We start from the raw sequence: 26,580 nt of genomic DNA, 5'->3' as shown, positions 1-26,580 counted from the left end.
GACATACCAATACCAGTTACAACAACCTCTTCAGTAATTCTAAGATCAACATACACATCCACTCATTCACCAACAGTCCTATACAGTCACTCATACATGTACTCACTCATCATATGTACTCATACACCTATACATCCTGTTACATAATGCCACTCATCCATAGAGTTACTCACACACATAGTCACTCATGCTAATAAAGAATCAAACATACATTCACCTGTATATACAGTTATACACACACCACCACACTTACTTCTACGGAAACTTACACATACTTAGTCTTTTAAACAATCACTTATAGAAACACATACTTATTCATACAGGAACTCTTTCAATCTCTCCCTCTCACATATACTCACATATATACACCAATAGTCACATATACTAGTTTAAAACATATGTAGTTACTCATAAAGACACTATTCAGACAGTCATTCACTCACTAACACACCAATACACACACGCATCCACCCATGCAGTCCTGCACACATGCTCTGTTCAACACATACAAACAGTGAGTCACTCATTCATGCACCTATGCACTACGTCATACCCCCCACCGAACCATGCAGACACTCAGACTAATACTCAAAAAAACCAACTAATAACCTATATAGCCACCCATGTAGCTACTCACCAACCCATGCAGCCACTTATACACAAAGTGAAAAAATGATACAGATATTTACATATTTAAATATTACTCACTAAGCCATGTATTCACCATGATACACTTAATCAGTCAGTTACACAATCAATTTTTCAAAAAGAAATCATCCATTTAGACAGTAATATACCCATTTATTCTTCTATCAACCTTGAGATATACATATATAAAACATATTTAATTTTCAGAAAAACACACATTCACTGGATGATGTCATCAGTGATGTCATTTGAGATGTCATCAGTGATGTCATGAGTGATGTCACTGACCATGTCATGAGTGATGTAATATGTGACGTCATCAGCAGTGCATTGCGGGCGCGCGAGTTATAGTTAGCTGAACTAACTATAACGGGGCAATTTCATTGGTTTTTTACGAGTAAAATGTCCAGCTAACTATAACATGTGTGAAACCTATGGTTTTTTCACTGAATTTCTAAGGTTTTTTAAATGCTAATTCCTAACTATAACGTGTGTGAAACCTATGGTTTTTTCAGTGAATATATATATATATATATAATATATATAAAATATATATACATATATATATTCACTGAAAAACCATAGGTTTCACACAAGTTATAGTTAGCTTTACATTTCACTCGTAAAAAACCAATGAAATTCCCCCGTTATAGTTAGTGCAGGCAACTATAACTCACGCGACCGCAATCCTCTGCTGATGCTAATACTGTATTTAGACACTTATTTGCCCATGTCTTCTTCCATTAAATTTTAGCTATACATATATTACAAATATTTTTTTTTCATAGAGACACATATGTCATCAGCAGAGGATTGCGGTCGCGTGAGTTATAGTTGCCTGCACTAACTATAACGGGGGAATTTCATTGGTTTTTTACGAGTGAAATGTACAGCTAACTATAACTTTTGTGAAACCTATGGTTTTTTCAGTGAATTTGCAAGGTTTTTTAAATGCTAATTCCTAACTATAACGTGTGTGAAACCTATGGTTTTTTCAGTGAATTTGTACGGTTTTTTAAATGCTAAGTTACTTTACGCCATTCGTGGCGTGCGCGCCCAGTTAACGCAGTTCGTTCCGTGCGCATGCGGTGCGCTTCGTGCACCCACTTTACGCAGTTAGTGCCGTGCGCGCACGGTGGTCACGCGGTGCGCTGCGCGCACCGAGTGCCCACGTTATGCGGGATGGGCCATGTACGCACGATGCGCTTCGCGCACCGTGCGCACATGGGGGACATATTATGCGCATCGTTGTGAAATGTATTCTTTATTAATTTCACAAGGTGAAATATGCCATGCACAAATGGTGACCTTCGGGCACCATTTGCACACGGGGTGGGGAGAGTGTGGATAATTTTTTTTAAAAAAATTTTTTTATCGTACGCGTACGTTAAGCGTAATTGCCTTTATTTTTGCTGCCCCACTCAGAGTGCGAGAGAGAAAATGGCGGCCGCCGCTTCCTGATTTCGACCGATTCGAATGTTTACTTAGATCTAACAGCCAATCAGAATCGCGCTCGCGCACGTCACCGTACGCGTACGGTAAGCGCACCGTAAGCGCACCGTAAGCTGGCTCAGATATATATATTGATTTAAAGGCTATTTTCTCAGAATCTACTGAACAGATTTACACCAAACCTACAAAAGGCACTTCCTTGACCTGTAGACTACCTCTCTGCCAAATTTCAAGGAACTCTGTTCAGCCGTTCGGGCTGTAGCTGTGTCTAAAGGTCCTATGGAAAAATGCATGGGAAAAACGTGTTTTGGGACCCCCCTTTTATCTCAGCCCCCGCTTGACGAATCCCCCCGAGACTTTCAGGGTAGGAGCGGAGCGCAGCGCCCCACCTATTTTGAAACTTTCGCGAGGATTCGTCGACCGGCGCCAAAGTTATTCAAAATAGAATGTTGCGGTTTTCCTATGGTAAGAGGGTCCTAACTATAACTACCTACTGGCAACCGCCAGTAGGTAATGTATATATGTATATATATACATATATATATATTCACTTAAAAAACCATAGGTTTCACATATGTTATAGTTAGGTGGACATGTCACTCGTAAAAAACCAATGAAATTCCCCCGTTATAGTTAGTTCAGATAACTATAACTCGCGCGCCCGCAATCCACTGCTCATGACGTCACATATTACATCACTCATGACATGGTCAGTGGCATCACTCATGACATCACTGATGACATCATCCTTGTGATAGAGTGGCGGTTGCGCGAGTTATAGTTATCTGAACTAACTATAACGGGGGAATTTCATTGGTTTTTTACGTGTGAAATGTCCACCTAACTATAACATATGTGAAACCTATGGTTTTTTAAGTGAATTTGCAAGGTTTTTTAAATGCTAATTCCTAACTATAACGTGTGTGAAACCTATGTTTTTTTTCGGTGAAGTTGTACGTTTTTTAAATGCTAAGTTATGTATGTATTATTATATTTTTTTTTAAGGTTTTTCACCGTGCGCGCACCGTGGCATAGGCGTACTCACCGTTGCTACTACATTATCCAGAGTTCTATGGGGCTATTTGCTGGTATGACGAGCAGTGTGCGACCTCCTTTGTTTATGTATTTAAGCTCCCTCGAGCGATTTGGGCTGACGAGCCTTGGTTCCGCACCTGCGCGCCATGAGAGGTATTTTACCTTTAATATTTTGGCAGTCTACTCGGCACCCCACATACCTACCTGCTCCCTGCTGACGAGAGGCAATTACCTCGAAACACGTGTCCAGGGATGGCATTAAAGTGACATACTCGTGGCATAGGCGTACTCACCGTTGCTACTACATTATCCAGAGTTCTATGGGGCTATTTGCTGGTATGACGAGCAGTGTGCGACCTACTTTGTTTATGTATTTAAGCTCCCTCGAGCGAATTGGGCTGACGAGCCTTGGTTCCGCACCTGCGCGCCGTGAGAGGTATTTTACCTTTAATATTTTGGCAGTCTACTTGGCACCCCACATACCTACCTGCTCCCTGCTGACGAGAGGCAACTACCTCGAAACACGTGTCCAGGGATGGCATTATAGTGACATACTCGTGGCATAGGCGTACTCACCGTTGCTACTACATTATCCAGAGTTCTATGGGGCTATTTGCTGGTATGACGAGCAGTGTGCAACTTTCTTTGTTTATGTATTTAAGCTCCCTCGAGCGATTTGGGCTGACGAGCCTTGGTTCCGCACCTGCGCGCCGTGAGAGGTATTTTACCTTTAATATTTTGGCAGTCTACTTGGCACCCCACATACCTACCTGCTCCCTGCTGACGAGAGGCAATTACCTCAAAACACGTGTCCAGGGATGGCATTATAGTGACATACCCGTGGCATAGGCGTACTCACCGTTGCTACTACATTATCCAGAGTTCTATGGGGCTATTTGCTGATATGACGAGCAGTGTGTGACCTACTTTGTTTATGTATTTAAGCTCCCTCGAGCGATTTGGGCTGACGAGCCTTGGTTCCGCACCTGCGCGCCGTGAGTGGTATTTTACCTTTAATATTTTGGCAGTCTACTTGGCACCCCACATACCTACCTGCTCCCTGCTGACGAGAGGCAATTACCTCGAAACACGTGTCCAGGGATGGCATTATAGTGATATACTCGTGGCATAGGCGTACTCACCGTTGCTACTACATTATCCAGAGTTCTATGGGGCTATTTGCTGGTATGACGAGCAGTGTGCGACCTACTTTGTTTATGTATTTAAGCTCCCTCGAGCGATTTGGGCTGACGAGCCTTGGTTCCGCACCTGCGCGCCGTGAGAGGTATTTTACCTTTAATATTTTGGCAGTCTACTTGGCACCCCACATACCTACCTGCTTCCTGCTGACGAGAGGCTATTACCTCGAAACACGTGTCCAGGAATGGCATTATAGTGACATACCCGTGGCATAGGCGTACTCACCGTTGCTACTACATTATCCAGAGTTCTATGGGGCTATTTGCTGGTATGACGAGCAGTGTGTGACCTACTTTGTTTATGTATTTAAGCTCCCTCGAGCGATTTGGGCTGACGAGCCTTGGTTCCGCACCTGCGCGCCGTGAGAGGTATTTTACCTTTAATATTTTGGCAGTCTACTTGGCACCCCACATACCTACCTGCTCCCTGCTGACGAGAGGCAATTACCTCGAAACACGTGTCCAGGGATGGCATTATAGTGACATACTCATGGCATAGGCGTACTCACCGTTGCTACTACATTATCCAGAGTTCTATGGGGCTATTTGCTGGTATGACGAGCAGTGTGCGACCTACTTTGTTTATGAATTTAAGCTCCCTCGAGCGATTTGGGCTGACAAGCCTTGGTTCCGCACCTGCGCGCTGTGAGAGGTATTTTACCTTTAATATTTTGGCAGTCTACTTGGCACCCCACATACCTACCTGCTCCCTGCTGACGAGAGGCAATTACCTCGAAACACGTGTCCAGGGATGGCATTATAGTGACATACTCGTGGCATAGGCGTACTCACCGTTGCTACTACATTATCCAGAGTTCTATGGGGCTATTTGCTGGTATGACGAGCAGTGTGCGACCTACTTTGTTTATGTATTTAAGCTCCCTCGAGCGATTTGGGCTGACGAGCCTTGGTTCCGCACCTGTGCGCCGTGAGAGGTATTTTACCTTTAATATTTTGGCAGTCTACTTGGCACCCCACATACCTACCTGCTTCCTGCTGATGAGAGGCAATTACCTCGAAACACGTGTCCAGGGATGGCATTATAGTGACATACTCGTGGCATAGGCGTACTCACCGTTGCTACTACATTATCCAGAGTTCTATGGGGCTATTTGCTGGTATGACGAGCAGTGTGCGACCTACTTTGTTTATGTATTTAAGCTCCCTCGAGCGATTTGGGCTGACGAGCCTTGATTCCGCACCTGTGCGCCGTGAGAGGTATTTTACCTTTAATATTTTGCCAGTCTACTTGGCACCCCACATACCTACCTGCTCCCTGCTGACGAGAGGCAATTACCTCGAAACACGTGTCCAGGGATGGCATTATAGTGACATACTCATGGCATAGGCGTACTCACCGTTGCTACTACATTATCCAGAGTTCTATGGGGCTATTTGCTGGTATGACGAGCAGTGTGCGACCTACTTTGTTTATGTATTTAAGCTCCCTCGAGCGATTTGGGCTGAAAAGCCTTGGTTCCGCACCTGCACGCCGTGAGAGGTATTTTACCTTTAATATTTTGGCAGTCTACTTGGCACCCCACATACCTACCTGCTCCCTGCTGACGAGAGGCAATTACCTCGAAACACGTGTCCAGGGATGGCATTATAGTGACATACTCGTGGCATAGGCGTACTCACCGTTGCTACTACATTATCCAGAGTTCTATGGGGCTATTTGCTGGTATGACGAGCAGTGTGCGACCTACTTTGTTTATGTATTTAAGCTCCCTCAAGCGATTTGGGCTGACGAGCCTTGGTTCCGCACCTGTGCGCCGTGAGAGGTATTTTACCTTTAATATTTTGGCAGTCTACTTGGCACCCCACATACCTACCTGCTCCCTGCTGATGAGAGGCAATTACCTCGAAACACGTGTCCAGGGATGGCATTATAGTGACATACTCGTGGCATAGGCGTACTCACCGTTGCTACTACATTATCCAGAGTTCTATGGGGCTATTTGCTGGTATGACGAGCAGTGTGCGACGTACTTTGTTTATGTATTTAAGCTCCCTCGAGCGATTTGGGCTGATGAGCCTTGATTCCGCACCTGCGCGCCGTGAGAGGTATTTTTCCTTTAATATTTTGGCAGTCTACTTGGCACCCCACATACCTACCTGCTCCCTGCTGACGAGAGGCAATTACCTCGAAACACGTGTCCAGGGATGGCATTATAGTGACATACTCGTGGCATAGGCGTACTCACCGTTGCTACTACATTATCCAGAGTTCTATGGGGCTATTTGCTGGTATGATGAGCAGTGTGCGACCTACTTTGTTTATGTATTTAAGCTCCCTCGAGCGATTTGGGCTGACGAGCCTTGGTTCCGCACCTGCGCGCCGTGAGAGGTATTTTACCTTTAATATTTTGGCAGTCTACTTGGCACCCAACATACCTACCTGCTCCCTGCTGACGAGAGGCAATTACCTCGAAACACGTGTCCAGGGATGGCATTATAGTGACATACTCGTGGCATAGGCGTACTCACCGTTGCTACTACATTATCCAGAGTTCTATGGGGCTATTTGCTGGTATGACGAGCAGTGTGCGACCTACTTTGTTTATGTACATACATAGCCTAGCATTTAAAAAACCGTACAAATTCACTGAAAAAACCATAGGTTTCATACACGTCATAGTTAGGAATTAGCATTTAAAAAACCTTGCAAATTCACTTAAAAAACCATAGGTTTCACGCATGTTATAGTTAGGTGGATATTTCACTTGTAAAAACCAAATGAAATTCCCCCGTTATAGTTAGTTCAGATAACTATAACTCGCGCGACCGCCACTCTATCACAAGGATGATGTCATCAGTGATGTCATGAGTGATGTCACTGACCATGTCATGAGTGATGTAATATGTGACGTCATCAGCAGTGCATTGCGGGCGTGCGAGTTATAGTTATCTGAACTAACTATAACGGGGGAATTTCATTGGTTTTTTACGAGTGAAATATCCACCTAAATATAACATGTGTGAAACCTATGGTTTTTTAAGTGAATATATATATATATATATATATATATATATATATTACTTACTGGCGGTCGACAGTAGGGTTGATTTGCTAATTACTTTAGCGTCGTTTGACGAATCTTCGCAAAATCTATCCAGGTCAGCTCCTATCCTGAAAGTTTGGGGGTGATTCGTCAAGTGGGGTCTGAGAAAAAAGGGGAGTCCCAAAACACATTTTCTCCATGTTAATCTCCATAGGAAATTTTGAGACAGGCTACAGCCTGAACTGCTTAACAGAATTACCCTAAATTTGGCAAAAAGGTAGAGCTTGGTTCAGAAAGCGACCTTTTTTTGAAATGGTGTAAATCCGTTCAGTAGTTTTTGAGAAATTAAAAAAATAAGAGTAAAAAAATCAATTTCCCATAGGAAACTTTGGGCAAGGCTACAGCCGAAACTGCTGAACAGAATTGCCCCAAATTTGGCAAAAAGGTAGTGCTTGGTTCAGTAAGCGACCTTTTCTTCAAATGGGGTAAATCTGTTCAGTAGTTGCTGAGAAATTCAAAAAATAAAAGTTTTGATATCTAGGGCAGCAGTAGAGTCGCGACCCCTCCCGACCACGAGCTTCATTCTAATTGGCTGCCACGACCACAAGCTTCATTCTAATTGGCTGTCAACACTCCAAACCCTGAAGTGTTGGCAACCATCTTGTGACTCGGTAGAAGCGAGTCACCAGAAAACAGAGAAACAAAGATATAAAACAAGAGAAGGGGGCAGGGTAGAGACACCCTGACCCCCTAGGCCTGCACAAGGGCCCCCAGGGCCAAAAAAAGCTTTTTTTAAAAACTTTCAGTACAATACGCGATGGGGTCGTGAATTCTTCCGAAATTGTTTAAAAACAATGAAGCGCGGGTTCCCGCGTTTTATTTTAATGAGGCCCCCGGGTGGGCTAGGTCCCGGGGGCATTTCTTAAAAAATAATAGCAGGGGCCCGCTGGGGCCCCCGCATTCCTGGGGGACCACCACCTCCCTGGAGCTTCACTCATGTTGGGAGGGGGGCACGTGGCTCTCCTCCTGGAGCCTGTGATGGTCCTGGGGACTGCCCCCCCCAGGGCCGGCTCATGCAGTGTCCCGGGGTGCCCACCGCTGGGACACTGCTGTTTGCTATGACAGGGCGGGAGCCGCGCTGCTCCCGCCCTGTCATAGCAAACTTGCTTTGGATTTTGGAAGCGAGAGCAGGGAAACCTGCTCTCGCTTCCAAAATCCAAAGCTGATTGCTTTTCCACACGAGGATCTGCATGTCAGCAGCTCCCAGTGTGGAAAATCAATGCCTGCTCCCGCAGGACGCGGGGAGCCGGCAGGACCGTGGGGGAAGTGGGGCTCCCCCCACGGTCCCCAACGGTGAGGTCAGGCCCCGGGGGATGGGGTCCTCGGGTCCGGAATTGGCCACGGGAGGGGGGCTGACGCGGCCCTCTTCTCGTTTTTTTTTTTTAAAATAATGAACATGTCGGCATGATTCGGGGATGGGGTCCCCGAGGCGAATGTAAATTAGTGAAAGTGGACTTTAAAAAAAAACAATTAAATGGAGTCGCAACTCTAGCGCGGCCCCCTGTGTGAAAGTGATGGGAGCGCGGCATTCGAGTACTTCTTAAGTCTTTCAAACACCGAGGGATATATTCTGAAGGACAGAAGGCAGAGTTAACAGCACTTTATCGCAACCAAAATGGTGATAAATTTAATGCACCATTCACAAGCTGGAGCAAACAGCCCATATCTCCAGTTTACCAGCGATAGTAGCCTCAAAAAGCATCGTCAAGGATGACCCCGGCAAATATTGCTAATGAGATGTGTAGAGTAAGTTCTCCCGTGCAAAAAGCAGCGAACACATCACTTCGCAAGTTTCTCAAACACCAGCAAGATCATCGAAGAGAGTACAAAACAGGCGATAAGGTGTGTTAGTAGCAGGAAGTTTACACACTTTTGAGCTGGTGTAAAGTCGGGCTACAACCTGCAACATGAAAGGGAGCCCAGACCAGAGCCACACCTGAATGACAACAGATGCAATGGAGCCAACGATCATGCTGCTCGGACACCCAACACTGCTCCGACACCCCCTGCCACCAGCCCCTTGTCCGCCAACCCCCCACCCCCCACAAACAAATGTGACAGCAACCTTAGGAAATCTGGAACGTAACAAATCGGCTGATGTCTCACAATTATAATAAAGAAGATGCATGTGAGGTTGGACAAATACGAATCTCAGTCATCTATGGATTTACATATAAAACATTTTATTTAAACAAAACAACAAAATAAAAGTAGGTACAGGCATGGCGTGTCATCTCTCGACAATTTGTGAATCACAACCCGCAAGACAAAAAGAAAGATAAGATTGTGCATCATGCGTCCATCAAAGGAGAGAGAGAGATAGAGAGAAAGAGTGAGAGAGAGGAAGAGAGAGAGAAAGAAAGAAAGAGAGAGAGAGAGAGGAAGAGAGAAAGATAGAGAGAGAGGAAGAGAGAGAGAGTGAGATACAAGGAAGAGAGAGAGAAAGAGAGAAACAGTGTGAGAGGGAGGAAGAGAGAGAGAGAAAGAGTGAGACATAGAGGAAGAGAGAGAGAAAGAAAGAATGAGAGAGAGAGGAAGAGACGGAACAGAGAAAGAGTGTGAGAGAGAGAAAGGAAGAGATGGAGAGTGTGAGAGAAAGAGAAAGAGTGTGAGTGACAGAAAGGAAGAGATGGAGAGGGAGAGTGAGTGTTGACACTGTGGATAAAATCCTCAAAGCCCTCCTTTCTGCCACTGGTGTGTCTCTAACCACGTGCCGGGACATAGTGCAGCCCTCAAGTTTAGTCATCTGAAACATAGTATAGAATCAGTAATGGCAGAGTACATACAACAAAAGTATCAAGTGGAGAGTGGATCACTAGTCCCAAAAGAACCAGGGTGTGCAAAGTCAGTACTTGGTACTGTTAAGAAACCCTCAATCACGTTTTACATAGATCGAATAAAGCGGTATATTTTGATTCTCCACTCTGTTGTCATCAACGTGACAGCATCATCATTGGGTTAATGCAATGCTACCTCCGCCCGGAGGTCGTCCCACTGGTTGTTTCAGTAGTGATCGTAGAAATGTAGGTTTTCAGTGCAGTGACGTGAAGTGAAGTGAAAAAAAGTGATAATTGTTAAAAAATCTCGTAGAGCCAGTGAATGTCTTTAATTAAACTGGGTTCGAGATAGTATTAAAAAATACTTGGTGTGCACTCCAGGACTAGTTATGGTCTAGTGCACTATAAAAAAGGTGTCCATAAAAAGGTCGACATGTTTCAGCCCTGTAAATGCCCCGAAGGGTCAAGTGGGCTTTCTTCAGGACCTAACAAAGTGAAGGGGACCCTAGTCTTCAAGGGGTCTTCAGTGAAAAAATGGGATGGGACGTTTATTATCCCATATATGTATGTTCAATTTGAACCTATATTAATCATAAGAAAAAAACATAGGGAGGGGTAGGGAGGAAGGTAGAGGGAAATAACAGAAAACAAGCCATGTTAGATTTTTAAGAAACACGTGCTAAATAAAATGCAAACAATACTGGTTGAGTCAGTTATTGTAACAACTAAAAAATGGCAATTCTTCAGAAGTGAGTGGCTAACACTTGAAAACCACTGTTTATGGCAAAATTCGTCCCTCCTTCCAGCAAGAACACAACCGACATGATATCCATTTTGTCATATGTTAAAAAACCAACTTATGAGAAGCAGTTCTGAGGAATAAGGCATTAACAAAGACATGCACGGAGTGCATATACTGTCAGCCCCGTGGTATTGTTACTTAGACACAGGCAGAAAAGGTTCTATGCCAAAAACAATCAACATAAACATTTCTTATTCATGTTGCTTAATGAACTTCATTTTGTATAAAAGCTTATGGTCACAGCGAGTACACTATATAGATATAGTCATGTGCAGCATCAAAGGGGAAGCGCGCTGAGTTAGCATACTTGTGTACTATTAGTCCTAGAGGAGTTCGAGTGATACAGTGCGCGTATGTTAATACCCATTTAGGAAAACAAGGCGGGGACAGTGAAATTGTGTTGAGAGAAACACCAGCGTACATTTAAGCTACGTGAGTTAAGATGCGTAGTGGGTAGGTCGCGCCATCAAAGGACTCAATGCCACCTGGACGCCCTATTGTTTCTGGGATAGGTTCTATCCTGGAACAGTCTAAGTAACAATACCACGGGGCTGACAGTACATGCACTCCGGTGCCTTTTTTATTGGCAGGGTCACGTGTCCTGTGACGCCTGTGCTGGATGGGTGTGGTGAAGGGTGTATACCAGCCGTGAGGGAATGGCTGTGGCAAACTGACAACTAGGCTGTGACCAGCAGATCACTGCATTGGAAATCTGGGCCATGTAGCGTTGTTGTCCTTCCTTGTAAGCGTAAGCGGAGTGGGCTGGCCTGGCGTATGCCAGTCTTGCGTGAGGCTGTGAAGAATGACTCCGGAGCTATGGGCGTGGCTCCGTCCTGGGCTATATGAGGAATCAACTGATGTGGGTGTCCCTGTTGTACTGCTGGCGTCACCCGGGTCGCAAGCGCCAATGTGTCACTCTGTGAGCAAAGTCCCACAACATGGCGAATATGGAAGGTACGCGGAATCACTGACCCTACATTCATCCATAGTTCCACACATGAAAGATGGTGGACATGACATGACTGTGTGGATATGAATGTTTATTGCATATTCAGTGGAGTGTTGCAGCAGTAGCAAAACATGGCCATGCAAAGCTCACATTTCAGTTTTTGGCACATGGAGGGCAGCCAATTAGAGCCAAGCTCGTGTTTGGGGTTAGGCTGCGCAAACATATGTACTTATACAATCACTCCACCAATCCCAAAGCACTTATAAATTCACTATAAACTCTCCTTGCAGTACTCTAAAGATCAAGTCTCTACCTACGTACTTATACAATGACCGAGACAAAGTTAAATAACCAAAGTTTTCCACACTGCCAGAGGTAACATGGTTGCATACCCTGTCCACAGCCCAATGTAATGTGGTAGGGCCCAGGGGCAGCATCATGCATGCATAATGAACACACGGACACAGTTAGATAGATAGTGAAACTGGGTACGGGCACGAACGCTTGGCCCCTTTTTGTTACCAGGGTCACATGTCAAGTGACGTCTGTGCTGGGTGCGTGTGGGGTGAGTGTAAGCCAGCCCTCAGGGAATGGTTAGTGCTGGCAACAAGTACAACAGTAATCATCGGATCACACACAGAGATCCAATCATAAAGGGTTAATGATTTGTGCTGCACTTAGGTAGGGGCACCAGATGTGAAATAATACACAAAAGATTCTATCGTAAAGGGTCCATGACTTTTGGTGCTCTGAGGTAGGGGCAGCAGATCTGAAATTATACACAAAAGATTGTATTATAAAGGGTCCATGAGTTGCGGTGCACTGAGATAGGGGCTTCAGAAGCATTCAATGTATGCACAGGCAGCGATGATGCGTGGTCCGGAAGGGCCGCACAGGTAGCAATGTCTGTTGCCTACTGGACTGCGTCATCTGCAATCGCGACTGGATGTGAATTGTGAGCCCTGTTATCCGCAGTGTAGAACGAAGGCAGTTGTCAGCACAGACATCGAGGAATGCTTTTTGCCACTTCCTCTTGACAAAATCCGAGGACATAGAGAACAATTCTGTCTGTAATTAATAAATCAAGACTGAATTCAAATTGTGAGCTCTACTGACCGCAGTGTAGGCGTATGGAACAAAAGATGAAACATTTATGGAATACACTGTCGAAATATGTAGGTTTCAGGGGAGTTATAGTTAGTTGCCTACTGGACTGTGAAATTAATGAATGAAGACTGAATTTGAATTGTGAGCCCTGCTAAGCACAGTGTAGGCCGGAGGCAGCGGTCAGCAATGGGTGGTGGTGGACGGGCCGCACTGGGAGCAATGTCTCTTGCATACTGGACTGCGTCATCTGCAATCGCGACTCCATCTGAATTGTGAGCCCTGCTGTCCGCAGTGTAGATCGAAGGCAGTAGTCAGCACAGACATCGAGGAATGTATTTTGTGACTTCCTCTTGAGAAAATCCAACGACATAGAGTACAGTTCACTCTGCAATAAATAAATCAAAATTGAATACGAACTGTGAGCTCTGCTGTCCGCAGTGTAGACTGCCATTCAGTGTTCCTTTGGACTTGCAAGATGAATTTGGTCATTGTACTAAAGCTATAATTGATATCAAAAAAGTTCTTGAAGCAAGGATACTAAAAGGATATTATATAGGTTTTAGGGACGTTGTAGTTAGTTGCCTACGGGACTCTGTAATTAATGAATCAATACTCAGTTTTAATTGTGAGCCCTGCTGACCGCAGTGTCGGCCAGAGGCAGCGGTCAGCAAGGGATCACAGCCATGTGGCGTTGAGTTGAGCTGCACAGTTAGTGGCATCAGAAGTAGGCCTGGGCGGTAAATTTCGTTCCGCTCGCGGAATTTGCGATATTTTGACATTTTCGCGTTCCGTGGAGAGCGTGAAAATGTCAAAACTTTCGCAACCTGCCGCGAAACTGAAGTATTTTTCTTGTTCGCGCTTTAAAAATGCATTCTCGCGCGGGCGGTTGCGACTTACCTGGTACCTGCGTTCGGTGACGAGTTTTCCTCTCAGTTCGCGCGCGCCACAAGATGTTGGATTGTTGATAGCCGGTCGCGCTATCACGCAAGAGTTTGCTATCGCGAACACGTCATTGCGATCGCGAACAGGAAATAAGCATCGCGAGCAAGATGGCCGCGCCTATTAGCGACTGCATGGGCAAGTTGGAGATATATTTCCCCGCGAGCACGCAAAAACACATCGCGAACGGGCGGGAAAAGCAATATCCACATCTTCGCGAAAGTTTCACATGCTTGCGGAGATTTTGCGCAATTTCGCGATAATTTGCGAAAGTCAATTTCGCAAATTCCGCTCACCCTTAATCAGAAGCTTTCAGCATGTGCGGAGCCTGCGATGAAGCGTGGTCCGGGCTGGTCGCACTGGTAGCAATGTCTTTTGTCTAATTAATTCTGCCTTAATAAGGGTACGTGGCGAGGACTTATGGTGCAGTGAGTTTGTGGCACCTGAAGCATCCAGCGTGTGCGCACCCTGCGATGATGAGTGGTCCGGGCGGGCCGCACTGGTAGCAATGTGTCTTGCCTACTGGACTGCGTCATCTGCAATCGCGACTCCATCGGAATTGTGAGCCCTGCTGTCCGCAGTGTAGATTGAAGACAGTAGACATAACTCTGCGGTGCGGTGCTGTGCTCACAGGGGGCCTCTGTCGAGGAGGCCCGCAGTCATGGCGGCAGCCACGTGGCAGGGTGAGGGCCGCCGCTCTGGCAGACGCGTTGGCCTTCACACAAGTGAACCACGCCCAGAGCCCCAACCTATTTATTCACACGCTGGAGTGGCGTACATTGGACCAGCCCACTGCGCTTCCGCTTACAGGGGACGACGACACAGGTACATGACCGAGATCTTCCCCAATGCCTGAGGTAACATGGTTGCGTCCAATGTCCACAACACTACAAGCACCAGCAGTACATGTACACATGGAGAGGTTTGTGCTCTGCATAGTGAGTTCTGTCCAGCACATCACCGCTACACTTGGCATTGTGTGCATTATTATTGGTGGGTGACTTGTGTCCTTCACATATGTTTGGTTGCCACATCTCGCAACATTCAGCTATTGTGTGGCTGAGGGGCCATGCCGTTTTTGGAAGGTCCGCTGTCCTGTTGTGCGCTGCCTCGGTGGTAGTGGCGGGGGGGGTGGTCCGGTGGGGAGGTCCTGAGGGTGATGGCAGTGGGTTTTGTGACCTTCTTGGGTGTCGGAGGTGCATGATCAGTAGCTCTATGACATGTGTTGGTCTTCAGATGTGATTCTGGGCGGGCTCCCTTTCACACTGTAGGTAGTCATCTTACTTTACACCAGTAAAAGGCAGATGTTACATTCCTACTGCTAATGCAGCTTATAGCCTGTTTTTGGATCGCACCGCAGATTTGGCTGCTCGTTGAAAATATCAGGAAGTGGTGTTTTCATGTTATTTTTGCACAGGAACGCCTACTCTGCATATTATTAGCGTTAGTTGTTGCTCTCATTTGTGGCGATTTGTTTTTGTTGAAGCTATTGCTGGAAAACTGGCGATATCGGCTGTTTTCACCAGGTTGAGAATGGAATGATAATTTAAAATCACTGAAAAAACTATAGGTTTAATTAACATTATAATTAGAAATTAGCATTTAAAAAACCTTAGAAATTCACTGAAAAAACTATAGGTTTCAGGGACGTTATAGTTAGTTGGACATTTCACTCGTACAAAACCAGAGAAATTCGAACGTTATAGTTACTAGAGCTAACTGTAACTCGCGCCCCCGCAATGCACTGCTGATGACGTCATATATCACATCACTCATGACATGGTCAGTGACATCACTGATGACATCACTCATGACATCTCAAATGACATCACTGATGACATTACTGATGACATCATCCACGTGATAATCTAATGCACCTCCTCACACCCTAATATAACGTTATTAATGAACTTTTCACCTAACTATGACGTTACTTTAACCTTTGCTTTTTTTGCGTGAATTTCTTGGGCTTTGTAACATAAAGTAATATTTTATTACATACATAGTGCCAAGTCCCTGCTGCGCACAGCCTTTGGACATGCATGGTGGAGAGTTAGCTGCCAGCCTGCTTTAAACTTCCTGCAAGCAGCCAATCCCACGCTGTTAGGTTGACCGCAGGCAACCGACACCACACTGCACACAACCTTTTGTTGTGCCTGGCATGGGGTTGGCCACAGCCAGCCACCCGGAGGCAGCCAGCCCCATACTGTACATAGTCTTTGCTCTTGCATGGGGTTGGCCACAGGGCCTGGCTTGCAGCTTGGGCCTGTGGCCAACTTCCTGCTGGCAGCCAACCCCATACTGTGCACTGCTTTTGGCCATGCACAGCAGGGGGTTACCACAGGGCTTGGCCTGCTGCCAGGCCCTGTAGCCAACCCCCAGCAGGCTTCCAACCCTACGCCATGCACAGACTCTGGTGTGCATGGCGTAGGGTGGGCCTTCAGGCCGTGGGAACCCTATCCCATGGGTCCAAAACATATGTATTAAGGGTAGGAGTCATGCAGGGCCCCCTCCCTGAGCCTTAATTGGACCTGGGGACCCCATCCACAGAGACAAATTCCAATAAAAAGGGGAAGGCCCACATGGCCCTCCGAGCCTTTGAAAGGCCCTGGGAAGCAGGGGACCCATTCCCCAGGGACAAATTTAGTAAAAAAAAAAAGGGGCGTGCAGCCCCCCTCCGAAAGCCTTATCAGGCCCTCAGACCCCATCCCCTGGGGCCAAGTAATTAATAAATGGAAGGTGCTCTCCCTCCCCAAGCCTATATAGGCCCTGGGGAGCCCATTGCCCAGACCAGATATAATAAAAAATGGGTAGGTGAACTGCGCGCCCCCCCTCCCTCAGGATTATTAGGCCAGAGGACCCCATCCCTCAGGCCATGTGTTTCTTTAAAGGGGAGAGGGCCTGCACATACCCTCTCCCCAAGCCTTCTCATGCCTCGGGGACCCCACCACCCAAGCCATGTATTTTTTTATAAGGAGAGGGAGGCCGTATGACCCCGTCTCCCTAAATTACAGACCCCAGGGCTGTATTTTGTTTAAAGAGGAGGGGGCACCCAGCCCCTCTCACTGAGCCTATTATGGCCCGAGGGACCCCATACACCGGGAAAGCACACGCTTTGACCGGACTGCCAGAACATGCACAGCATGTTGCAAGTCTCCCCTTAAATAGAGCACATGCAAGAGCGTCATTCTTTACCACACATAGAACACTTAAAGCAGCAGCAGTGCACACACCCACTTCGCACTAAATAGAAGAGGGAGTGACAGTGCACACGTTGTCCACACATGCGTAGATTCTCTATAGGCTGTATCAATGCAGCCTCCCTCATACACACGGACCAGGCACAGTACGCAGTACGAGTAGTAAAGATAATGCAATTGCTAATAATTGCAGCTGTGCCATATCCAGCTACAGTTATTATGTTTTGTATCACTGTAATAAGAAGTGTTAGTATAGTAGAGCAAGCTTCCGTCCCATATACAGACACCCCACCTTTGCCATCTTACCTCGCTTTCCACCTGTGCTTGCTTCACACAAGAGTCATCAGTGTTGGATTCTAGCACTACCCACGAGTATGTGCTGGATGGCGGGGGACCCTGTGCGTGCTGCGGCATTAAATGAAAGACGCTGCGCTAGTGTTTGGCTTGGTAGCGCGGTCCCAACTACCGCCACTGGACCACGCCTCTTTATTATATATCCCAGCGCATTGCGTCATGCGCCAGAGCCGAGGCGTGCGCTCGGTGTGTGGGTGAACTGCACCGTCACCCCGCACCATGAATATTACATTCCTCCTTACCTTTATTAAACAAAACAGTATGCAAACAAACAATCTGTTACCAGTTCAGGATGATGAGTCCACTTCCGGCTCGACAATGCAGGTACAGGTCGCAGCCCCCCAGGTGACCTTGGTTCCTCACACCATGAACCCTGCAAGACGGGAGGAGGGGGCAAGATTGCTCCGCAGATGGTACCGGGAACGCTCTTCCCGGGATGGGGACAGAGACGGGGCAACCTCCTTCGGGACGCAGCCATCAGGGGACCTCAGTGGGGAGCTGGACTGCTCTCCTTCAGGGTTCCTCGGCTGTGATGGGGGCTCCCAGTTGGTCACATTCGAAGCAGCCATGGGGGTCACCCTCTGATGGGTTTCACCCTCCCCAGACACTCTCCAACTTGGGCCTGCCTCCCCACTTTCCAGGATTGGGAGGTTGGGAGTCCCGGCATGAACTTTTTTGAAGAATGATACAATCCGTGTGAGTTCTTCCGTTCGCCTCCGGGCAGTGATCATCGTGCCTCTCCAGCAAATTACTGTCCATTGGAACTGCTCAAAGAGGAGACGGAATATGCTCCATGGATGTCTGTCTTTGACGTAGACCATGTCCCCTTCACAGATGGCCAACGCTCTCGCTTTTTGGTTGATACTGGACTGGTCATTGGTGCTGGTCCTTTTGGTTAGGACCCGGGCGCTGCCAATCGAGGAAGGAACCCAGTTCGGGTGATGGGGAATTGTGTCTCGCACTACTCGGCCCATGCTCGCAAGTCCCGGTGCTCTCTCCATCGTAAGATGGGGCATCAACCGGTATTCTCTCAGGAAACTGTATATGGCTCGTTCCAGAGGCGCTTCTTTGGCATGAGCAATGCGAACAACTTTGTTGAGGGTGCGCATGAAACGTTCAACTACCCCATTTGCTTGAGGCCAGCGCGGCATTACTTTCTGATGGTGGATGCCCCAGGATCTGAGATATTCAGCAAACTCTTGTCCCTGAAATGGCGGGCCATTGTCTGTCTTCACTAATTCAAAGATCCCATCGGTATCGATGATCTTTTCCACCTTGGTGATCACCTCCGTGGCGGTTTGGCCTCCTACGATTTCTACTTCGGGGTATTTTGTGTAAGCGCCCATTGGCCAGGTGCCCAAAGTCTATACTGACACACTCCCACGGTCGTTGTGGGTTGTCTTCTGTAATGACGGATGCAGGTCGCTCCAGCTGGCCTGATACCTGGCACCACTGGCATGTTCTGACGGCCTGCTCTACCATTATGTCCATCCCCGGGAACTACACTTACGCCCTCAGACGACTTTTCGTCTTCACGATGCCTTGGTGCCCTCGATGTGCTAGTTCTACCGGCTGTTGAGCAAGGCTTGGCGGGATGACTAGTTGCGGACCTCCCAAAATGCATGCACTGCTGTCAATGGATAGTTCTTCTTCGACTCTCATTAGCGACTCCAGCGTGGCCTTTGCTTGTGTTGTCCGTCTGGTCATACTGGTCTAGATGGAGCGCCCGTCATTAGCTCGAACCGCGGTGATAGCTAACTGCAGACATTTGTCATTTCTGGTAGCTCCCACCAGTGTTTTGATCCTCATCGGAATTGTCCGGGACCGTTCGGCCACGAAACTGACGTATTCTTCGGTGTCTTCGACCTCCTCTTCTTCTGCTTTGGTTGCCGCCCTCGGGTGCCTCGAAAGATAGTCTGCTGGGTTGGATGAACCCGGTTTGTACTCTACTTGTTAATCATATCTTTGCAGCTGGAGGATACATTTTTCTATCCTTGGGGGGGCGGGGCTTCGAGGCGGACCCTTGAAAGAGAGGTATAAGAGGCTTATGGTCTGTGGAAACTGTAAATGGGTGGCTGTACACGTAAATGTGAAAATGCCGACAAGCCCAATGAATGGCGATAGCCTCCCTTTCAATCTGAGAGTAACGCTGCTCGGTTTCTGTCAGGGAGCAGCTTGTGTAGGCGACCGGAGCCCATTCTTCATTGCGTTGCTGTTGCATGAGCACTGCTCCTAGCCCGTAGGGGCTGGCATCAATGACAATGTTGGTAGGCCGGGCTGGGTCAAAGTACGACAGCGTAGTGTTTGCTGAGAGTGCTGCTTTGGTGTCCTTGAAGGCTAGTTCGGACCCCATTGCCACATGGTGGCAATCTTCATCAGTTCCCTGAGGTGTTTCGTGATGTTGGTCAGATCTGGGATGAAGCGTCCATAGAAATTAACCATCCCCAAAAAGCTCCGCATCTCCGAGATGTTGGAGGGCGCCGGAGCATCCTGAATGTCTAGTACCAAGTCGGGATCTGGGGCCACTCCTTTGTCCGAGAACATGTACCCAAAGAAACTGATTTTCTTTTGTAAGAATTGGCATTTCTCTTTGTGCAACATGAGGCCGGCTTCTCGGATCCGTTGGAGGACACTGCGGAGCTCTCTGTGATGATCTTCCAGGGATGTGGCGTTTACCAACAAGTCGCTGACGTTGAGGTCTCCCGGGAGCCGGCTTAGGACTCCCTAATGGTGTTCTGAAACACCTCGGCGGCGCTCGAAATCCCGAAGTTGAGGCGCTTGTATCTTCTAAGGCCTACATGGGTGGAGAGGTAGTGATATATCGGGAATCCAGATGTAGGGGCAGTTGGTGATACCCTGAGAGTAAGTCCATTTTTGATAACCACACTGCACCATTCAGCTCCCCCAGAATATCTATGGTAGGGGTTATGTGATGTTCCCTTTTTATGGCCACTTTTGCGAGATGCATGTCAATGCAGATGCGGACCTGCCCTGGCTGCTTCGGCTTTCTGGCCACCGCGATCGGGGACACCCGTGGGGTGGGCCCACTGACCTTCTCTATGTTCCATGGTTTATCCTGCCACAGGCCGTGCACCTACTCCCTTTCGCAGGGCAGTCCTGCATGCGGTGGGGCGTACCCCCACAGTATCCGCATTCCTTCATTTGTCCTGCAGACGCTTGCCTGGGGATTGGCACGGTTTGGCCTTCATGACGTTTGCCTGCTCAGTCTTGATGAGGTGGTGGAGTGCAGCCTCCATGTGGGATGCTCTGGCCTTCTCCAACTCCTTTGACCGTCACATGGTGAGAATGTCTGCCAAGGGTTTTCTGGATTCCTGGAGAATGTTCTCTATTAGCTTCAAGGAGTAGCAGCCCTGTATGATAAGGGCCCTGATTTCTTCCTGTTTGTCCTGGAAACTGCACGTGCTGGCCAGCTCTTTCAGGCGACCATGGACCGCATCTAACGACTCCTTTGCTTCCTGCTTAGCCTTGCGGAAGATGAATCTCTCATAGTCCTTGTTCGCCATAGGTTTGAAGTGTGCATTTAGAGCATTTAGCAATGTCACGTACGTCTTGGGGGTGGCCTCTACCAGCGTTTTGTATATGCGATGTATGTCCTTGCCTCCTAAGTGTAGGAGCAGTGCCCAGCGCCTTTCGCGGGCAATGCCCGGCCCCTCAAAGTAAAATTGAAGGCGCTCTGTCCAGTCCTTCCATTTTGGGGCAAGTGAGGAGGGAGCGCCGTCCACTATAAATGGCTCAATTGCTGGGATCGTCGCCATCAGGACGCAACTGGGGGTGTACCTCGCGGCACGTGCACTGCCTCACTCCGACAGGTTGGGCAGCCGCCTGACAGAGGGTAGTCGTGGCCTGGCTTCACAAAGGCCTTTCCGCACAGTCGCCTGCCTGCCTGCACCAGCAGTGGATGCCCTCCAGGGGGTGCTTGGAGCTGAGCAAACGCGTGAGAGATGGAATGGATCTGGGACAGCAGGGCCCCTTCCGGCGACAGCAGCCGTCTCACCTCTGTGGCGCACTGTAAAGCTGAGCGCCGTGCGGCGAAATAGCATGCGTTCGCTACCGCCTTGTCGCCAGTGTAATGTGCTGGATGGCGGGGGACCATGTGCGTGCTGCGGCATTAAATGAAAGACGCTACATTAGTGTTTGGCTTGGTAGCGCGGTCCCAACTACCACCGCTGGGCCATGCCTCTTTATTATATATCCCGGCGCATTGCGTCATGCACCAGAGCCGAGGCATACGCTCCGTGCGTGGGTGAACTGCACCGTCACCCCACACCATGAATATCACAGGTGCCTGCCTTTTAAACTTCTCAGTTCCTGGCAATGCTAGCATCTCACACTGCTTACCAGCACATGCTTCACACACTGTCCACTAGTGCAAACTTCCCACACTGCCTACTAGGGCTCACAAACTCCAGTTTCCCACTGTCCACCTGTGGAATCTGCAGATACTGCCAAGTGCTAACAGCCCCACAGATGTTTGCTCAGTGCCAAATCCTCACACTGCACACCTGTGCCAGCTTGTAACAGTGCCCACCCACTTCAGCTCATTATGCATCCCACGCGTTCAAGCTCTTCACACTGACCAGTTAGTCCTTGGCCTCTCTGTAGAGACTACCAACAGGGTATCTTCCTATGCGAGCGTTGCCTGACGAAGAGCGATGCTGTGCTATGATCGTGCCTTCTCACCCGATCATCCCCCCCTTTCAAAATGTGCCTGGCCCTGTGCTCTCTCTCGCGCTTGTTTGTTTTTTCGCAGCATCTGAATTCATCGAGACATTGGATTTATTCATAGTATTTGGCTCTCCTGAGGGGGTGGGACCGGTCACCTCTCCCCATGCAAAACCGGCTTGGCACACGTAATAGGTCTGCAGCAAGAATGTCGAGTATTTCTGCTCTACTCCTTAAACACATATGTGTAGTGTTGTACATTGTGGCGACCGCCTTGCAGGCAAAGCGCCCTGTGACATCTAAACCTTGTGTTGGCCCAAAATACGGTTCTTTTTACATTTTCTAAAGGGTGTGCATGTTTGGGAGAGAGGCAAAAAAATATTCTATTACAAATATCCGTTTACAGATAAAGCGGATGTTAACAGCCCTATATTGAAGGGCATTTAAGTTGGAGAGCAAGCTTGGTTACTGAAGAAGCAATACAATAAACATGTAATCAAATGGGTGAATACATTAATAATTGCTAAAATAATATTCCCACTCCACTTTCTTTCTTTAGTTTACTATAGTGATAACCTGCCAAACCCGGCACAAGCGCATGAGCAAGGTAACAAAATTGCTGCTACCACTATGTGGTGTTCAGCACTCTGTCACCCGAGTCACTGATAGGTATTCTGGTGTTTTTCTCAGTTTGGGTAATCAGAGTACAGGCTTATTTAGTGATGTGTACAGGATCACACAATTCGCTCAATCAAAGGAGGTAGGATTCAAAGCAAGAGCTGCTGATTGAGAAGTTTTCAAGCTATACATTAGAGAGCACTTACTTCCTGGCTATCGAATATCCTAAAATAAATGGAACTTTTTGTTATACATGGCTTCTATTTTACGTGTTGCCTACCACACAGCACAAGCTGCCTGTTGGCATAAAGACCTATGTCAGCTTACAGTGGGCTTAGAGCCCGCCCATTGCTTAGCACTGATTAATTTACTGTCGCACTCAGTAGCTTAATTTTTATACTTGTTAGCTTGTGTGGCCTTTTCCTTCCCCTTCTTGTGTTTGTCCCTTCCCTGGAACATGGATGCATTACAAGTGTCCTTCCATTACTTGCTTTTTAAGCAGCTCTTTTCCCTCGGGTTAAGTACTACATTAGAGTGTGTGTGTATTCCAGTTGTCTTCCTCCATCTACTTATCTCCCTGTACACTCTGTGTTGCTAATTGTCTCCTGTCTGGTTCTCCCCGACCATTCAATGTAGCACTTGTCCTCATGTACTTCTCCACCCACACTGCTTTATATTACATGGTTGGTTTCTCCCAACCTAATTCGCATTGCTGTCTCTCTTGTTTCTTCTCCCAACCCCATTCTATGTTGCTTCCATCCCCCATTGCAAAATATCCTTGTGGTATAACATGAAGCATGATTTAATTTATTTGCTTTGTGGCTTATAGAACGCTGTCATTTTACAAAAACATAAAAGCACTGGAACATGCAGAAATATATAGCATAGTAAAAAACAGAAAGAATATCAGGAATTGTAACCAGCAGGCACGGCCCGTCCTTAAGGCGAAGGGGCTCGCCCCCTCACCTTCTTGCAGACATGATCAGAGGTCAGCCTGGCAGATACTCTTTTTGTTCAGGTCAGGCAGCCTTGCGCAATGCATGCACTAAATCCGCAGGCACCTGGCTGCCTGAGCTGAACTTTGCCAGGCTGAGGATTTCACAGCCCTGTGGACGTGACCTCCACAATCTGGCAATGCCCCTCGAGGTCCTCCCCTCATGACAAAGGGGCATGTCACGGATAGACTCAGACCTGAGTGCTTACGTTTTAAGCCCTGAAGTGACCAGGGCTGAATGTTGATCAATGCCAGCTCTTCACAGAGTGGGGAGGGATCAGCAACTCTCACTGACCTATCCCACTTTGTGATGAGTAAAGGACTGCGGCGTCCTGTCATTGACTGACCCAGGGTCCGCCAATGAGAGGAGGCGGCAGTCCGCACCCACCAGGAACTTCAGAGGCTTCCTTCTCACCACCGAGATCACCACTGTGGCCCGGTAAGTTTTCCTCTTCTTTTGATGTTTGCTGCGTTCATGTGTGTATGAATGTATGTGTATTAATGCATGCGTGCATGCTGCGAATGGGTGTGTGCGTTTGTACATGCTTGTGAATGGTGTGTGTTGTATGCATACTTGTGACTGTATGGGTATGAGTGAGTGTGCATGTAGATGGGTGAGTGTGTATGTATGTGTGTGCGTATGTGGCCTGCCGGCCTGCTCAACTGCCCACCACCACTGGTAACCAGACCCGTATAGTCCACACGAATGGGGTGAATGTCACTTACAAAAAATCTTTGGGAAAAGGGAAGAGAGAAAAACATGTAGACAAAGTATTTCCTGAAAGGAGTTTTGTAAATCAGGAATAGTTTGATTTGGACCGAAGTTGAGGACCCATGACGTAGGGCACAGAACTTCCTGGCATTAGCCTTCTTGTTTCTGTGTGTTGAGGTGGCATTGTAGAGTCAGGTGTCACTGACACTGGTGTGTTTAGTAGTGCATCAGTGCTGCTTGACGTTTGGTGGGTGGACTGGATCACTACTATGAGGTGTGCAATACGTTTTATGGTAGGATGACATAAAGTCATAATGCCTGCTCACAGAGATGTTGAAATGCTGTCAGAGTGCACGCTGCTTGTAAGTCAAGACAGACACATACACCTAGTGCATGGTTTCTCCTAACCTAATTCGCATTGCTGTCTCTCTTGTTTCTTCTCCCAACCCCATTCTAGGTTGCTTCCATCCCTCGCTCTCTGCGTTCCTTTGCACCAGTTGAGCCCTTACAAGTTGCCTCATATCTGTCACGCCCATCATGTTTCCCACCGCCACGTCAATAATAAAGCTATCCCCACCCACATCCTTTGAGATGTTTCTCCCACTCACATGCTTTGTGATACTTCCACCTACTTTAGTGCTACCTATTTATTTTGCATTTACCAATCCAGCTTTTGTGGTTTTCTTAGCCACGCTTCACAGCATTATGAATGCTGTACAGCATGGCTAGAAACATTGGCAAAGCCATTAAGGCCCAAATGTGAGACCTATTGGCTTTGCCAATGCTTCTCTTATACACTGCCCTTTCTGCTCCCTGCTGCATCTGCTCACTAGTGGTGGTGGTTGGTGATCTCTGAATGTAATATAATATTTCATACATGCTAACATACCCCATTTTAAAGCCAAAATCTGCTTTATTTTAGCTGTCTTATATAAGTAATTGTTTGAGGATTTTTACTTTCTGTTTTTTTAAAGAGCTTAATCAATGTAATTCTTTAGTTTTTAATGCTGTAGGGTTTTGAGTTATAATATGTAATGATTTCAACATGCCTCTGTTATATCTTATTTCACAAAAACTCATTTTTTCTTCATTATTGCATACAAAAGCACTTCCAGATATATAAGTTCAGGACACAAGTTATACAAAAAACACAGTGTGTGGCCGTTCACCAGCGGCATGAGAAGTAACAGTAGATGTAGCACCCAGGATAATGTGCTGCATGGGTAAGTACTTATCAGGTCCTAAAGGCGAGACATATGGCTTATTTGGTCCTCTGATTGTGTGGGTTCACCACATACGTTTCCTATAGAAGTCACTTAAATGTCCACTTCTCAACTATACTTCACCAACGCGCCATGCCTCTGTCCTGGGCTCTGAAGCTATTCACTTCAAAGTAGGCGTCATAGTAGTCAATTTATAAACATATTTGTTGGAATATAAAAGAGCTGTTCATAAATAAAGAGACACCAATGCGCAGCGCTTTATGCAGGGAACAATTTTTACAGGGCAACGAAACTTAAATAGTGTCAATAATATAGTTCTTCTTGCATAGCCCTAATTTGCCACTGCCGAGGCCGATAGGCTAGGCCAATGTTTGTTTTGGTGTGGTATTCCTGCAGCATGCCTTTATAATTCGTTATTCGGGTACCATACCCAATTGAAACTTGCTCAGCCCTTTCTCTTTGCCACAGTCATTAATTTTGAGAGAGGACCAATATAACAAAAAAGAGTTTCTGGAACAGCGAAAATTAAAGCTAAAAATAGAACCGAGCACCAGTGAAACCATGCAGAGGGAAGCCAATGCAATACATTGGAAAATGATTACTCCATTATTACCAAAATAGACAAACAATCTTGAAGAACATCACCGAGAAGGAAAAGAAAAAGCAGAGGTCAGAGAGGCGGAAAGAATTATACAAATAAAACGCAGGATATATGCACGTAGCAAAGAGTACATTATATTAACATTATGGGGTCTGATCTGGGCCAAGACAAGCAGTGAAACTCGCAGTGCAGGCACCAGGTTAGTCACCATGGGGCACAGCG

The sequence above is a fragment of the Triturus cristatus genome, chromosome 4_1, assembly GCF_964204655.1.
Source record: "Triturus cristatus chromosome 4_1, aTriCri1.1, whole genome shotgun sequence".
In the NCBI taxonomy this organism is placed as follows: Eukaryota; Metazoa; Chordata; class Amphibia; order Caudata; family Salamandridae; genus Triturus; species Triturus cristatus.
Note: the sequence above shows the minus strand (reverse complement) of the source record.